Source organism: Plectropomus leopardus, chromosome 10 (genome assembly GCF_008729295.1).
Source record: "Plectropomus leopardus isolate mb chromosome 10, YSFRI_Pleo_2.0, whole genome shotgun sequence".
Classification (NCBI taxonomy): domain Eukaryota; kingdom Metazoa; phylum Chordata; class Actinopteri; order Perciformes; family Serranidae; genus Plectropomus; species Plectropomus leopardus.
The window spans coordinates 10,516,417-10,533,200 of NC_056472.1; positions in this window are offsets into that span (position 1 = coordinate 10,516,417).

Consider the following 16,784-nt stretch of genomic DNA (forward strand, 5'->3'; position numbering starts at 1 on the left):
TTCTAAGAGTTAGTTTATAGGATTGATTCCACTCTTATATTTGTATGGTAAATATGAAGCTACACATAGTTAGCTTAGCTTTGCACAAAGAGTGGTAACAAAAAAAAAAAAAAAGAAAGAAGAAAGCTACCCTGGCTTAGAGTCCTGCATTCGGTCGTACCCAGTGGGTGACCCACAAAAAGGTAGTTGGTGGGTGGTATTTTATCTTAATTTTATTTCCAGCTTTGGTTCTGACTGGAAAAAAAATGTGGGTTGAATGACAGATGTTGGATGACAAATATTAGAGCTACCTCCTAAAGTCAAGGATTCAAATCATCAGTCAGAATCCTCTCAGTCGACTGAAATTCTTCAAGTCAAGCAGACAGGGGTTTTGCTGCTGTTGCTGTCGTTGCTGTTGTTATTGTGGCTTGTAAGTTGGTGTGCAGTGTACTTCTGGGGATGTTTTGGTCCCCAGACTTAGCTGCAGAATGTGTGCTCCTTGCTTTCACGCCGCTCTCCAGTATAGGCAGCTGCAGACCAAGACCTGGGGTGAGTGAGATGGAGGTAGCTGCCCGCAGGAAGAGACTCTTTGCCCTGTCAGGCTCTGAGATAATGTTATCTTCAGCCTCCAGCCTTTGTTTCTTCTGCACCAAAATGAATATGATAGCTGCTTTAATCAGATTTGTTACAGGCAAAAAATGATGATGATACACTATATTTATATTTAATTGTATTTCCTGAGCTACCTTTTTTAAAAATATCTTAGTTTTACAATTATGAAATGGCCCAGGTTACTTGAACAGTGCACGGTGAGTATAGGATTTGCAATTTGGCTATTCTGACTCTGTCCAAATAAATTCCAACCAGCATCTTTAAAGCTCATCAGCTCTGTGTGAAATTATAAATTAAGGATTTCATATTATGTACAGATTAAACAACCAATATACAACATGTTAAGCAGATAGCTTTAAAGGGTCTGGTGAGTTTTTTTCTTCTCTTTTTTTTTCTCTTAACTTTGAAAGGAGCCAGATTGGCTGTCTGCACTTAACATAAAAATATTAGAGTGTTGTCAATCTTTTCATCTAACTCTTGGCAAGACAGCAAAAAAGCCCAAAGTCAAAATGGCAAAACATTCCTGCACATAGTCTCATCATTTTCCATAACCTACAGTTCAGAATCAAAGGCACTTCAAAAGCACAACAATTTAAGCCAACATTAATAATGAAAGAAATTCTGCCCATCAAATATTTGTTGCTGTTTCCTGAGTCTCTCTCTGACTCGAAACTGACTAGATTTTGAAGACTGGTGCCCCACGGCCGCTGCAAAAACTACACCCTGTATGATTAATGAAAGACCAAATTGGGGATGTGGTCACAAAGCAGTCAAGATAACACATTTTCAATTTTTTCCAGTCTCGTTCCTCTGTCTCTTTTTAATCATTAGGCAAGCTGTTGTGAACTTATTGAAAGAGATGGGATAAACAAGGTTATTCCACATGAAAGGTGTGCAGATTGCGTGGCAGCGGTGTAACAGACAGGCAAACAGCTGGTGGCTAATGGTGTTTCTGAAGAAGAGCTGCTCTGATTTTGACCATCTTAGGATGCTGCTGTTATTTTATTCATTTTTCCCACTTTTAACACTTTGACAAGGCTTGGCCTCATAATGACTTCCTGATTTACCTTTGTTCATATCTGTACTCTGCCAGAAAATGAGCTCTAAAATGCCAAAGTCACTCAAGGGACCCATTCTTAAGTGTTATTCAGTAAAACCTGGACGCTGCAATAGCTGCCTGTCAAAAACAACCTGGCAGACATGCCACTGGCTGCTTTGAAGCCATGCTCACCTGGGGCAAATACTATTTAGGGAATGTGATAAGATTTGTGATCATTTCAGGTTGGTGATTTCAGGCCAGTTTAAAAGTACCGTGCCAATGCAAATTATGCATATTACACTGGTGAGTATTATTAACAATATAGTTCATTTGTTTGATATAAGTTTGGTAGGTGTAGGGCAGAGTTTTTGGTATAAACATTTTGGGTTTGTGACTTCTTGCAAGAAAGCAGTGTCTGGTTGAGTCTGCCTGTCATGTTTAATATGTCTTTGAGTTGTTTGCATTCCTACCAAGAGGTAGGAAGATCAAGATCAAGATCATTCTTTGATTAAGATCAGAGAAAGGTCATTTTATGGTGAAGAAAAACACATATTTCAGGTTTTTGATGAGAGACAAATTCTGCTACATTGCAACTTCTGTGCAGTTGGACATGATACACACCTATCTACCATTTTAACCTTCACACCCTTACTTTGGCATTTGATATATTCAGCTCCATAAGAAATTAAGCATACACCTCTTGAGAGTGTAGCCACAGTCCAGATTGTAACGCAATAGTATTTAATTAATTTATTTTTTCCTGTATGGCTCATCTATGCTGTTCTGAGGGCATACAATTAGGCATACAACCAGACAGAGAGCTACAGTCTGCTGCTTTTGTTCAACTTTTTTCAAGTCTTTATGCTCTCCATTGTGCCAAGATCTAGATCTATACGCTTGTTCCTATCCTTCCCATTATTCTTCCTTTGGAAATATTGCACAGCAGCACTGTGGAGCTGCTTCCATCCCTCCTTCTGCATGGAATAATGACCCTGGCTAAGGAAACACCCAAGAAAAAGATTAATAAGGAACCGTCAATTCTATGCGCTGTGTATTTTGTCATTTCCTTTTATTTTTCATAATGAGAACATTTTGTCACTTCTCCTGCCCTGCCTTAAGGTGACAATGAGCTTCTCCACACTTTCTTTATCAGAAATCCATCTTTTGAGTTATTAGATCATCAGACACCAATCAGAGCAAGATCAACATAAGAGCACAGCTTTCTTCCTGAACAAAGAGTATTTGTTTGTTAGTGTGTTTGATTTCCAGCTTCCCTCCACCGTTTCTGTCTGTCTGTAAAGAGAAGCCATCATTTAATCAGTCATAGGTTTATAATTTTTCTTCTACATCTCAGCTGAATTTTTCCATATAGCCTTTACCTAAAAGGTGGCACCCTGCCGTCTAGTCTGGACCATCAGGGTTTTAGAAAGGGATAAAAGATGCCCACATCCCCAGCTTGGGGGAAATTACTAGCTTGGCTCTTTCCAAAAGTAACAATCTGCCAGCTAACACATCTAAAGTTTACTAAATAAGGTGTCAGCGTTTAATAATTTAATCTAAACAAAAACTGAAGTGTAAAAACTTTTGTTCGTTAATGTTGAGTATAGCAGCTAGCTGTTTCGGTGTTTCAAATCTTCTTGTTACGCTAAGCTAACCGTCTACTGGCTGTAGATTAATCTTTTTACTGAATAGAGGTGAGAGTGGTATCAACTCACCTTACTCGCCACAACAAATTAAATTGGCTTAGTATATTTTCTAAAATGCTGAACAAGTTCTTTTTGCTAGAGCTACTTGTTTACATCTTTTGAGACTCACTGTACTGCTAGGCTCTAACTGGTCACTCAACTCTCACTCTGAAAGGGATCAACATTTGATGATGTTGATGATCTGTTGCTGGTACTGGATAAAAAGTCAGAAAATCATCAATGTCCTGAGTACACACGCCTTAGGGAATGTGAATGTTTGTGCATAATTTAATGCCAATCCATCCTATAGTTGTTGGGATATTACACTGTGAAGTAAAATATTTGCATTTATGGACCAGAAGTCAAACATACAGACTGACGGTCCAACATCACCATACCTAAAGCCATGTTAGTGAGGCTGAAAAAGAAAAAGTTGGAACACAGTTGTACTTCACTGACAAAATCACATCCTAGGCCTGCACAGACAGGATGGAAGTAGAACAAGGGATAAAGAAAGAGCTCATCCCTACCATGAATCCAAATTAATCCCACTGTCTTATCAGCATTTTGCCATGGCACACTTTCACATATTTTCATCTTGTTATGGTAACCTTCTAATGCTAATGCATTTCAGGTGAAAAACTTTTGTTTGTAACCACAGAGAGACATTAATGTGTCTCCTATTTCAAGGCTGTGCCAATAACGGAATTAAGTACTGCTTTTTCCAGACACAACTTCTCAAGTATGAAGAATGTGTGTGTTAAAAGAGCGACAAAGGAGTGAAAGTACCAACACCTGTATAAAAAAGTTTGTGGAAAAAAAAAATAAATAAATAAAAAATAATTTTTTTTTTTTTTTCCTGTGAGAAGGTTGTGTGGTGACTGGAAACATTTAGGGGGTAGTGATTGGACCAAAACAACCTTTTCAGAGAACCTTACAGAGAAATGTCACCAGTCTGACATTAAGGGACAAAAAAAGGAGGAGAAAAGACGTAATTCAGATTTCACCCAAGTCAACCTTTTTATACTAGAACACAAACAAAAATAGCCACTGTCTGTGGTTAAAAAACAAGCTCATTGAGCACTAATGTAGATGTCAATAAGAGTTGCCTTTACACTTTCAGTGTTGCACTGTAATACAAAATGCCCTGAATCATTTTATTTGTGTTGAGAATGTATTTAAAACTAGAATAGATGTGAATTATCACTATGCCACTACTCTCACAGCGCCGGATGGGACACCCTTTTGTGTATCTATGTGACACACAGCAGAGATACATGGTGACACATGGTTAATGTTGTGAAACGGTTGTGGTCAGGTTTGGGCAACAAACTTTTTTCTAAACCTGGGTCAGGTTTAGAAAAAAGTTCATGTTTTGGATAAAAAAAAAGGGGGGTTAGGGTCAGGATTAGGAGCTAGTTTGAGTGATTTACGTGGGGGTGGTTAAGTTTAGAACTAAATATGGCATGAGAATGATGCCAGTGTGCGACAACTGCAAAAAAAAATTGTGTAACGTTACATTAAAACAACGCTGACTTTTGGTTTCACACAGGACTGACAGGTACTGTGGTTTGTTTACATCATTTACAACGTTTAAGAAGCTGTGCACTTTTTCTATGAAGGTCACCATCGCCTATGGCTGGGTTTGATTGGCAGTGACCAGGATGCTGGTGAGGCTGAGCATCAAGCCTCCCTCAGCAGGCTGCTATCACAGCTGCATCTTTGACTTAATCTTAATCCTTGAATCTTTCATACACCACAGCGCAGTGCAGGCAATGCTGTTTACAGCAAAAAAGATAAATCACTCTGGACGTTCCAATGCAAACTGGAGCAGAAGATTGCCTATTCTTTGATCAAAGTCCTATGAGACCTGGATGGATAGTTCTTTACCTGGAAAGCAGCAATATCTAGTCTGAATAATTGTTTGATATCTTACTTATACATGGCCAATTGTTACATAATTGCCCCCTAATTTTCCAGCCTCAGTGCACATGGTATGTAAATGTTATGCTTCCTCCAGTCCACCCTTATAGGTACCTGAGGGAGATTGCTATGTAGGTGTACAAAGGCCATCCAGCGGAAAAAGCAATTGGGAAACAGAAAGCCTGCTGATTAGCATGGCAATCGAAAGTGCAGCCGTGGAGCCGAACTTCAGCTAATCCCACAGCGGCTGTTCAGGTCAGCACCTGCCGAACAAACAATGAATGGAATCAGAACAACCTCCATTCACACATGTGAAGCACATAAAAAATAGATGGAATGAATAAGCGTATTTCCTCAAAGATAATTGAACACCTGTAAATTATAGAGGAAGCCTGCAATGTAGCTTCTTAACTGTGAGAAATTCAGCGATACATCAAAAGAACATAGTGAACCCTTTGCAGCAGGTATATGTCAAAGAGCAAAATGCCAGAAGTGATGAGATCAACATACACAATACTTACTTGATGTGAAATTCATGTACCAAACAGCAGTACAAACTGTTTTAAACTGACAGTGTAATAATTAAGACTTTTAAAAAATGCTATAGCAGCTCCACCACAACAAACTTTGACTTACACATGTTCTTGAAGTTGGTGCAGGACTTTATACAACATCTTCTTTGCCACATTGCTCATAACTCCTGTCAGACAATTGCAACAACGGTACGCCCACGGCATGAGTAGGCCTGCTGTGCTGAGGTTTCTAACAACCCCCCCCCCCCCCCCCGCCCCATGTGCTCTAACTTCTGGCGCACACACACAACTTAAGTTGCTGATGCAATTATTGCCCATAGACTTCATGCAGATAAATGTGAGCAGTACCTCTGTATCCCGCTGTTCCCTATTATAAATAGCCTCTAATGAATCGTTACTTTCAAGCCTACCCATCCACCTTTAACATGAATTATGTGTTATGGTTGTTATTAGAGCACGCTGCCAGGAATCATCAGATGGGGTAATTATTGCCTCTTTCAGCTTAATCTGGTTTGGCCACAGCCCTACATGTTGCACTGAGATTGCATGGAGGTGTTTTAAAGTTTTGCCTTCCTTCTTCTGCCTCTCACTTTGTTCGCTTTTACACACTGTGAAGAGAATCTGGTTGAGCACAGATTTCTTCTCAGCTTCCAAATTGTTACACTGTAATTCCATGTGCTTTTTTGCACATTAATTTATTTCATTCTGTTTTTGTTATTTTACGTTAATCACTCAATTTTTTGTGTTGATATATTGATTCCAAAATTCTGGCTTTCAGACCACACTGTATTTACTAGTTTTATTGAGGAGCTCATTTGTGAACGTGCCATTTGACTCTTCACTTTCTTGGATTGAAAGTAGTGATCGTCAAGGGTCTAAAAGTTTGGAACTGACATAAAACAATACATGGAAAAACTAAACATACCCAACAGGCATTAAAACCTTTTTAAGAGTAAAAAGTAAGACATCCAAAAGGGGCCTGACCAAAGCTAGACTTGTTCCAAATAGTTATGAGTTCTGGTCCAGAATTCAGGTGACCTGAACAGACCAGCACCAACACTGCCAGCAGCATGATTCTGCACACCATAAATTACACAAGCAGACAGAGTCGAAAAGAGTAATAGATGTCTATTTTTATTGCATTTCCTAGTTCACTCTCTCTCTCTCTCTCTCTCTCTCTCTCTCTCTCTCTCTGTCTGTCTTTCTTGACTTAAAACTTTATCCAGTGATAATTGCTGCGTCCTACTCCTCAACCTGACAAAGCTGCAATAAGTTGGGATGAGGTGTTAAACGTGATAAACAAAGGCAGGACTTTCAGGACATCCAGGAGAGTGCTGTTATTGTTCCATGTGAAACCAAAAGTCAGTGGCACTTTAACCCAAACCATGATCTTTTTTTCTAAACCTAACAAAGTTGTTTTGTTGCCTAAACCTAAAATAGTTTACAGTTGAAAAGGGAGGCGTATTTTTAAAAGACACTTCATGCATGTACGGGGCAAAAACTGACACATCCCAAATTAAATCTAGAGCGGTGCGCATTATAGTTTGGCGCTCAGGGCCACTGACTAAGCATTGGCATTGGACAAGTTGGGAGTGAGAGTGTATCAGACACATTTTCTTAACTGGATTGATCAGAAAAGGACCTTTTTTACCACGTAGGCAGTGTATTCTTTGAGCATGAAATAAAGGTTTTAAAATAATCTGCTTCTTATTAAAAGAATAAACCCTAGACTTTCACGTGGGAGTCTGGTTTTTACTTCACAGCTGAATGTGATGTTTTTTTTCTACACCTTACTATGTGCCCTTTTGCCCAAAAGTAACCACTGTGCTTTTGTTGACTAATTCTTTTTTTTTTTTTTTTTTTTTTATTTTAACCTGTCCTGTTCGGCAGCTTAGGCATGCAGTATGAGAGGTCTGGATGCCTTGAGGTGCCATAACAGATTTGCTCTGCAAAGGAGGGGTGTGACATACTTCCTCCTGTTGCAGTCCGTACTGAGATTTATTGGCAAGGCTACCAGACAGCACAACGTTAATGTGGATAGGAAGAGAGAAAAGAAAGAGGTTGGGGGACACAGAGGGAGGAGAAGACACAAGAGACAACAAAGACAACAGCAACAATAACAACAACGACAATGAAAACTGTGACAACAATGCTAATTACAATAATGGCAGCTGCAAGTATTTACAACAGTATTAACGGTGGAAGCAGGCAGGAAATGAAAAAAAATAAATAAATAAATAAAACGGAAAAAAAAAATAGAAAAAAAAAAAAATAAATAAAATAAAAACAAAAATAAATAAATAAATAAATTAAAAAATAGATAAATAAATAAATAAAAAAGGAGGAAAAGAAAAAAATAAATAAGTAAGTAGTTACAGAGAGAAAGGAAAATTAATAAATAAATAAAGTAAATAATAAATAAATGAAGCAAATAATGAATAAATAAATAAAAAACAAACAGACAGACAAAAAAAAAAAAAAACGACTGCATAAATACTTACCCGACATAGCCTTGACATGGATGACCTCCATGTTTGTAACTGTTTGTATGTGCATGATTGTATAACAGTTGTGTGCTGTGTGTGCGTGCGTGTGTGTGTGTGTGTGTGTGAGGATTTGTCATTGGATGTGGTGTGTGGTGGTTGAGGGGGGGGGCCGTAACAACACCCCCCAAACTCCCAGGGGCAAGTAGGCCAGGACCCAGGCCACCAGAGCACCCAACAGCCCCCCAAAACATGACAGACCCAACACCACGTGCCCCAGAGATAGCCACGCGCCCCAACCAAGGGGGAACAGGCAAGGGAACACAGAGGCAACACCCCCTCGGCCGGGGGGAAGCCTACAGAGGGACAAGGGACAGGAGGCCCCCCGGCCCAGCCCAAGGCCACCAACCCCGGCACGACCTGAGCCCACAGCCACAGGGTCCCACCAACCCGAGACCCGCCTCGACCCCCGGCGGGGAGCCCACCACGCACCGGAGAGGCCAGAGCCCCCCCAACCCCCGGCCCCAACGGGGCGGGCCACGGCCCACCACGACGACCCAGCCCACCGCCCCCCGGGCCAACCCATATACCCCGTGGGGAAGACGGGGTATATGGGTTGACTAATTCTAACCAACAGTACCAGCGTATGCTTTTTTGACATCCTGGCATTGGTTGCCATATGCTTGTGTTGTGAAAACATAACCATGTGCAGCGCCATCCCACCATGCGCATCTGTTGACATCACAGCAGCGGCATCTCAGAACGTCAACAGCAGACGCAGAGAGATACCTGAAGCGTAATATGTAGATTCGAAAGTCCATTGCAAAGTGGCAGTATGTGACAACTTGGCATGAGAGTGTTTAGGTATTTTCAGTCCATTCTCATTTCAAAACTAATAACACAGTGCCACTTTGTCAGTGTTTTTGGCTTATTAGAGTTAAGCCAATAGGCACCTTTTGCGCGTGCACGAAACACAGCTGGACAGCGTCATCTGAGCATGCAGCCGGACAGAACCAGTTGCGGTGTTATTATATGCTGCCTGATACCTGCATGGGCGGCATCACTTGAGAACTTGGCTGGACAGAACCTGACACAGGATGGAACAGTGTCACGTTGAATTGCAATAAAAGGGCAAAAGGGCATTTAAAGGGACAGCAAGAAGGGTGGTGGATGGGTCAAACAAACCCATACTTTGTTGTGGGAGTCAAGTGTTCACTTCCTGTCTGATGTGATTTTTTTTTTCTGTTTACACCTACTCATGTGCATCCTTCATGTAAACCTAACCATCTGTTACTTTTTTCTCCGAAATTCTAACCATCCATGCCAGCATGTGCATTTGTTGTTTGCCTTGTGCTGTTGTTGACTAAACATTATCATGTGCAGGGTCATCCCATCATGTGCATTTGTTGACTGTTGTGTTTTATGCTGGTAGATACTTTATTGTAATTGCTGTTACACTCCCTGACCACAACGTGTCACTGTGGGACAGGGTATTGAGTGAGAGACAGGTGCAAAGAAGAGGTTTGGCGGCAGATGATAGAGAGAAAAGAGCAAGGGAAGTACGCAGGCTGCAAGATGTAAGCTATGAGTGTCACAATCTATTAAAAATAAAGTGTTGAAGAGCATGGCAGTTTCTTATCTGGATTCACCGAGTACACAAATTGACGACAAGAATGAGTGTTTCCATGCCAGGTTCACCGCCCTTCCTTCAACATGTTGGTGACCCACCAATGCCGTTCGAAACATGGCAAAAAATCTTCCATAACTACATGCTTGTGATATATGCTAGAGGAGATGCGTGGCCAGATGAAAGGCGTCGTGCCGTCTTCTAGCATCGCCTGGGCCAGGAAAGACAACGACTCTACACTCTGCCAGATCAAGGTACAACATTTGATCTTGTAATGGCGGCACTGGAAAAGCACTTTGTTCCTAAAGCAAATATGGTAGCCTGCAGACACACATTTAGACAGCATCTTCAAAGAACTGATGAAATTGCGATGTAGTACGTGGCAGCTTTGAGAGCCTTAGCTACACAGTGTGGATTTGGACAGATGGAAAGTGAGACGATAAGAGATCAGCTCAAGGCAAATGCTCTTCTCAAGGAAGATCTCACACTGGACAAAGCCCTTGCAATCGCATGCCAGGTGGAGGCAGTGGTTAAGAACGCTATGCTGTTTTCTTCTGCAAGCGCAGTCCCGAGCGCGCCAGTATGGGTTGTCGGTGCTTCAAAGAACCATTTTTGGGGGTGTAGTGTATTATGCTCAGTTTCTTAAAGTTCCTAATTTGGTCAGGCAAGGAGGCCTCGAAGTTAGTGGTCTAGGGATGTTTAGGTCTGGAAGACAAATGTGTAGAATACTGGTGCCAGGCTCGAAGTAATATGGAATAAGGCTCCTTCCAAATAAGGAGATACTTGTGGGGTTTTGTGATTGATCATAGCAGGGGAAGAGTTGCTATACGGACAAATGTATTGATGCCTGTACGTATATAAGAGACTTGCATGAGCTGAAAGGGAGAGATTCGTATTGGTCCTGAATCCTCTCCCAGGCAGACCATGGGGCCTGGTGGATGCTGAACTTTGCTGCAATAAATTGATTATTATGCAACTGAGTCGGTGTCCGCGGAGGTTTCTTCATCTTCCACACATCATTGCTACTTGAAGAGAAACAACTACAGGGGAAAAGAGATGCTCGATCAGCCAAAGCACTGCCACCAGACTGCCACAAAAAAGCAGCAACGTAAATGCTTCAGATGTGGCTCTCAAAACCACTTGGCTAATGATAAAGGTTGCCCAGCTACAGGAGTGAAATCTCTGTGGGGAAAAAAGGACATTTCGCCAAGGTATGCAAATCGGCAGTGAGTGAAGTGAGAGAGGTTGTAGTCCCAGAGTTAGCTGTGCTCTTTGACAATGATGTCAAGCTCACGACTGCAGCTTTTGATAATTACCTGGAATGTCAACATTGAAGCTCCACAAGAAAATTCCCACACACTTGAGCTAACTGTAGATTACGGTGCTTCTGTAGCTACACTGCAGTGACAATTTACAGGCAGCATTTTTCAAACTGCCCACTCACAGAACCTGAAGTGAAACTGATCACTGATCGCAAAAGATGACTTAACTGTCATTGGCTGCCTACCAGCTACAGTTTCCATTCCGGGTCAAGCCAACACAGTTCTAGCCTCCTTCTACATCGTTAAAGCTGGATCACCCCTGCTGGGCTTGGATCTAATTAAAGCAATCAACATCAGCATTGCTGGTGGCAAAGTGAGCTACACCAAAGAGGACAATACAAAAGCTTCTGCTGTCACTACCCCAAGATCCACAGTGAACAATGTTTATCCTCCTTCACCCTGGATGTGTAAAAGGGTTTATTCACAAGGTACAAGTAACTCCCACGATGCAACCTGTACGTCAAAAGTTGAGACATCTACTGCTGAGTGTTCGCAAGGAGGTGTCAGCTGAGCTCGAATGTTTACTTAAAGCAGGCATTGTAAAATGAGTGGATGCATCTGAATGGGTGAGTCCCCTCGTGGTAGCATGGAAACGCAGTGGTGGCATGAGGCTTTGTGTTGACCTCTGTGAGCTACATAAGAGTGTGATAATGGGCTGTCACTCTCTTCCTCATATGGAGGACTTGTTCACAGAACTGGCTTTTGCTACTCATTACAGCCAGATTGATTTGAGCTCTGCTTACCATCAGTTGCCTCTCCATCCTCAGAGCCACAACTTGACCACCTTCATAACCCATGATGGCCTGTTTCGGTTCATACGAGTTCACTTCGGCCTGGCTTCAGCACCACCTGCTTTCCAGAAAATGATGCAGACAAATCTAAAGGATCTGCCGGGAGTACAAAACTACCTGGATGACATCATAATCTATGGAGACTCCTGCGAAACACATGACAAACACCTACAAGCTGTCCTCCAGCATCTTAAAGAGGCAAACCTCCAAATCAACTTCGACAAAAGCACATTCGGTCAAACACACATTCCATTCCTAGGGCATGTCATCTCCAAGGTGGGCTTAGGCCCAAGGTCAGATCACCTGACTGCCATCGCTGACGCTCCTGTACCAAAAGACATGGAATCTCTACGCTCCTTTCTGGGCTTGACATCTTGGTTCAGCAAGTTCCTGTCAAACTATACTACTGTGGTTGAGCCATTGCAACAGTTGCTTCAAACAGACACACAGGCTGAACTCCAGTGGACTGATGCAGCAGATAAAAGCTTCACTAAGCTCAAAACAATGCTCCTGAATAGTCCAGCACTTGCCATCTACTAACTCCAGCCTGCCGACATTTATTACCATGGACACGTCAGACTATGGGTTAGGTGCTGTTCTGACGCAGCTGCATACTGATAATACTGAACGAACTGTTGCCTTTGCTTCTCGTACCCTGTCAGCTGCAGAAAGAAAATATTTCACAATAGAAAAGGAGGCCATTGCTTGTGTTTGGGCTGTGGAGCAATGGAGAACGTACGTCTGGGGACACAGATTCACACTCATAGCAGACCATCAAGCTCTCACCATTCTACTCAGCACCAAAGGCATGAACACAGCTGGCATGAGAATTTTATGTTGGTCAGCAAGGCTGATGTGTTTCCAGTATGACATGCAGTACTGGCCAGGTGGTCAAAACGCCATTGCAGACTGCCTTTCATGTGTTCCTGTCAGTGATGGCAGTACTGCTGCAGAGCCTGAGCAGGACTTAGTAGCAGAGATAGCTGAAATATCCCATTTCCTGACTGTACTGCCACTGGCTTATTTCAAAGCTAAATGCAAGGACTGCTCTTAGCTTGTGCAATTACGACAAATTATTAGTTCAGGATGGTCTAGGGGGAAAAAGTCACTTCCAGATGAGGTACAGCCTTACTTCCCGGTCGTCTTGAGCTCACTGTGGAGACACCACTGATCTTTTGTGGACACTGCCCGCTAGTCCCGAAGTCTCTGCGAAAGTGGATTGTGCACCTAGCTCATGAAGGGCAACGGGGCATGGTTCACTTAAAACAGTGTCTCAGAGAGCTGTAGTGGTGGCTTCACATGGATGAACTTGTTCACACTATTCTGTCATAATACCCAGTTTGCCAGACACGTGACAAGACTTTTCCTGCCCCATTACAACTTTATGAGTTTCCTGGGGGCCGATCCAACATGTGGCTGTCGACATTGTGGGTCCATTTGATCGTGGAGCCTATGATTGCAGATTTTCCATCACCCTCCTGGATTACTTCAGTAAATGACCAGTAGTAGCCTTTACTCCCACTGCAACTACAAACACTATCATGGCATTCCTGGCTTCCGTTTTTGCTCGTGAAAGAAATCCCTGCACTGTTACAACTGATAATGGGCCACAGTTCACATCTTCCGCCTTTGCTGATTTCCTGGGGGAAAGAGGCGTCAAGCACACAGAAAACAAGTGTGTACCACCCTCAGGCAAATGGGTGTGTTGAACACTTTAACAGAGTGCTGATGGACAATATTCAGGTGGCACAAGCATCCCAGCAACCCTGGAAGCCTATGGTCACTGAGATGTTTCAAAGCTATCGTGCCATTGCCCATGCCACAACCAGTGAATCCCTTTTTCAGCTTCTGAGGGGGAGAGCAATGTGGGCAAAACTCAATATCTTGCCAACTCCTAGAGACAGAGGAAAGTATGAACATATCAGGGGCAGACTTGGGGTAGAACAGGCTAAAGGTAAAAGGTACACGGACACCAAGAGAAGTGCTAGGCCCCACAAAGTCTCTGTTGGGGCTAAGGTCAGGGTGTGGAAACCTTTCCACGTGGGAAAGGGAGAAACTCAGTTCAGTGATCCCTCGTCTGTGCAACAGCAGACTGGCCTGAGCTCTTTTCTCCTGAGTGATTAAAGAAGATGGAATTCAACACGCCTTTCTCTATGCTCAGGAAGAGCTGAAGGTTCACCAGAGGCTGACACTACAGAGGAAAGCGTCAGCCCAACAGAGGCTATAACAAACCTGACTGTACAGCAAACAGGGAAAAAACCACCAGCTTGGACTAAAGACTATGTTATGAAGTAAACCTTAACCCAAGATATGAAGACATGCAAAGGGTGTAGGCGGATTGCTGCCCTGAAAAAAAAAGAAAGAAAAAGGAATGTAAACTGAAAACAATTGTTTTAGTTGAGTTAATTGTATTAGTTAATTGAGTTACATAATGTGAATTTTAGTTATTGCAGTATTTCATACAGTACTCATGTTTTGATAGATTATTAACACTTAATGTGCAACTGCAAGAAACCAATGTTCCATAGGTTGAGTAATTTTCATCTACAATAATTGAAGACACATTACAGTTTGTCATAGTCCTGATGATTGTTTATTATTCTGCATCAGAGAGTACTAAATACCACACTGTCTATATGCCTATTCTGACATATAGTCACTTTCAAAATATTATGCCAAAATGTTATTGTTGTTCAAATTACTTTGTAATATAACGCTAACACAATAAATGTTTGCACTGCTTGTGCATGCTTAAGTTTTGACTGAAGAGAGGAATTCATTTGGATAGCAGGGGATATGTTGTTTTATACTGTTACATACTTTATTGTAATTGCTGTTACACTCCCTGACTACAACGTGTCACTGTGGGACAGGGTATTTAGTGAGAGACAGGTGCGAAGAAGAGGTGTGGTGGCAGAGGATAGGGGGAGGAAGGGAAGTACGCACGCTGCAAGATGGACGCTACGAGTGTCATGCGCTGTTTAAAATAAAGTGTTGAAGAGAATGCCAGTTTCTTTACTTGATTCACCAACACCACATTGACGACATCCCTAAACATAAAGAGCAGATGCAGAAGAATACCCAATACATAATATTTAGGTGTGGAAGTCCACTGAAAAGCTGCAATATGTGAAGACTTGGGATGAGAACGTGTCAGTATTTCCCAGTAAGAAATTGGTCAATAAATAATTAAATCTAAAAGACCCATAAGCAGCATCTAGAGAATGTGGTTCTCCAACTGAAACAAAATGATTAGAGAAGTGACCATCTTTTTGCTGTCTGCATTTGATGAACTTGGAAAAGGATACCTTCTTTTAGCTTTTACATGGCCACATAAACTGCCATGCTCCATGATGATCTTGTTAATGATCCACACTTAATTGGCAACACATTTTCTGTCACACCACTGTGATTTATCCACTGTCACAACATGTATTCTTGATCCGCCATAATTACATCCACAGGAGGTGTGCGACAAGGCTCTCCTGTATCCGTCTTCCCCGCTTTGTTATTTAAAGACATACTGATAAGAATGACAAACACTGTCTTGTGTAAATGCTGATGGGTTTTTTTGCAATATCAAGAGGAAAATGAATTGAAAACCTTAAAAACCTTGAGGCGTACTGCAGTGAATATTGCATGAGTTGTAAACGAAGTCAAAACAAGGTTCATAGCACCTACAGCACAGGCTCTGTTAAAGATTCCGAGCAAATTGACACTGGTTCCTTTCCCGTCATGTAATGGTAGTTGACGAGGTGGGTGTACTACTAGGTAGATCGGTAGGATACAGCAGTCGAAGTGGTTGTACTTTTCTATATATTCCATTTTCTTTTTGACTGATAGGTGGGTATACTGTAAATGGACAGAAGAGATGGGATTCACCCGTATAACCTGAATACCTTCCACTACTCCACTGCTCCTTTCCCATCCTGCTATGTAAATAGCGATGTTGTTTTCAAGGCAACCTAAACCGCGATCAATTCATGATCAAGACTAAAATTTATCAAGACAGAGATATGACCAAGACTTTAGGCACTGAGACCAAGTCAAGACCAAGGCAGGGCAAGGCCAAGTCAAGACGAAGACCAGACCAGTGAGTGTCCCACACTGACACATTAAATTAAAACGTGGAACATGTAAACCATAGGCACTCCTTCAATTGATTGGATCAAGGATTCATGGGATGTGCTGGTACCAGAGTGCACCAGGGGTAGCCCCAGGCCACGCTGGGGCCTTTCCTGTGATCTGTCAAGTATGGACACAAGATTTCTGGGGGTGTCCTGTGGTGTCTGGCACCAGAGCGTTAGAGTGGATCCTGTGAGTCCCTGGTGGAGTACTAGAACATCCCAAGGATGCTTGATCAGATCGGGATCAGGAAAATTTGGAGGCCAGGACAATGTGAGCCCTTTTTCAAGTTCCTTAAGCCATTCCTCAGCAGTTTTTGCGGTGTGGCATAATGTATTGTGTCATTCCCAAGAGGGAGTGTACTTGATCTGTTTGGGTGGGTGGAGCACATCATTTGTTGAGGCCCTTCACTGCACATAACCAGTGTGACAGCTTTGTTATGAGTGAGGACCCTCACACCTAACCTGACCTGTTAATTAGAGGCAGGGTTTTCTTTAGAGTAAGTGCATTCTGAGTGTCTCCAACACTCCTCGTGATTTTTTCTGCATAAAATAGCAGTCTGTGTAAAATCCCAAGTCATAACCAACCATTTCGATGTACACCAGAACACAGAAGTTTGTTCTGTTATTCTGCTACAGGCACAGATTTAATCAAGCTAACCACAG